The following is a 1,786-nucleotide window of genomic DNA, read 5'->3' on the forward strand; positions in this document are numbered from 1 at the left end:
GGAGCGGCCACTGCACTCCAGTCTGGGTGACAGAATGAGACTCCAACTCAAAAAAAAAGACAACTGTGAAATAGTTAATACCATCAAGCATTAAAAAGTTATTTTGGAGCCGGCCTCGGTGGCTCAGCCTGTAATACCAGCGCTTTGGGAGGCTGAAGTGAGTGGATTGCCTGAGCCCGAGGATTCGAGACCCGCCCAGGGCAATTTGGCAAGACCTCATCTCTACAATAAACCAGAAAATCAGCCGGGCATGGTAGCACGCGCCTGTAATTCCAGCTACTTGGAAGACTCAAAAAAAAAAAAAGTTATTGGCCTGGGTGCAGTGGCTCACACCTGTAATCCCAACACTTTGGGAGGCCAGGGTGAAAGGATTGCCTGATCCCAGGGGTTCGAGACCAGCCTGGGCAATTTGGTGAGCCCTCATCTCTACAGTAAATCAAAAAATTAGCTGGGCGTGATGGCTTGTGCCTGTAGTTCCAGCTACTTGGAAGGTTGAGGTGGAAGGATCACCTGAGTCCCGCAGGTCAAGGCTGTGGTGGCTGTGAACGTGCACTCCAGCCTGGGCTACAGAGTGAGACTTAAACTCAAAAAATAAAATAAAATAAAATAAAGAGAAGCAATTTGGCATTATCTTGTAAAACTGAACGTTTTCATGCCCTTAATTTTTTTTTTTTTTTGAGTAGGAATCTCATTCTGATGCCCAGGCTAGAGTGCAGTGGAAACTCACAGCCACTGCAGCCTCGACCTACTGGGCTTAGGTGATCCTTCTGCCTCAACCTTCCAAGTAGCTGGAACTACAGGCGTGCGCCACCACGCTAGTTTTTTGAGTTATTGCAGAGACGAGGTCTCGACAAATTGTCCAGGTTGGTCTTAAACACCTGGGCTCAGGCAATTGTCTGACCTCAGTCTCCCAAAGTGCTGAGATTACAGACGTGTGCCACCATGCCCCACCTGATGCACTAAATTTATCAATTCCTAGGCATATACTCTGGAGAAATTCTTTTATTTATTTTATTTATTTATTTATTTATTTATTTAGTTGGAGTCTCACTCTATCGCCCAACTGGAGTGCAGTGGCTGCTCCCGGTCACAGCAGCCTCGACCTGCTGGGCTCCAGTGATCCTTCCACCTCAGCCTTCCAAGTAGCTGGAACTACAGGCGCGCGCTACTACGCCCAGCTGATTTTTAATTTATTATGGAGATGAGGTCTCACCAAGTTGTCCAGGCGGGTCTCAAACCCGCGGGCTCAGGCAATCCACTCACCTCAGCCTCCCACGGCGCAGGATTACAGGCTGAGCCACCAAGCCCGGCTCTGCAGAAATTCTTGCACATAAGCACCAAAAAAAAATGTACAAACAAGGAAAACTCAAATGCCCATCAACAGAGAATAGATAAATAAATTGTGGATAAATAAATTTCAAATTAACTGGTTTAACACTTTTATAAACATGGATATGGATAAACCTCAGTTACAAACATCAACATAAATGATGACCTTAGATCAGAAATATAATGTTGAGTGGTGGAAAAAAAGTTTCAGGAGATATCTCTGTTTTTATAACTCTCCAAAAAAAAGCAAAACTAAACAAACTATATTATTTAGCAATAAATATGTCTATGGTAATACTATAAAGATATAAGCCCAAGAATGATAAAAACAAAATTCAAGATTGTGGTTACTTCTGCAGTGTAAGAATGGGAAATGCACACAGGAAACTTCAATAGTTCAGAGCTTGAGCAGACAGTTCATAAATTCACCTTTTTTTTTTTTTTTTTTTAGGGTTTT

Source organism: Carlito syrichta, unplaced genomic scaffold (assembly GCF_000164805.1).
Source record: "Carlito syrichta isolate Samal-C Ts95f unplaced genomic scaffold, Tarsius_syrichta-2.0.1 Scaffold303278, whole genome shotgun sequence".
NCBI lineage: Eukaryota > Metazoa > Chordata > Mammalia > Primates > Tarsiidae > Carlito > Carlito syrichta.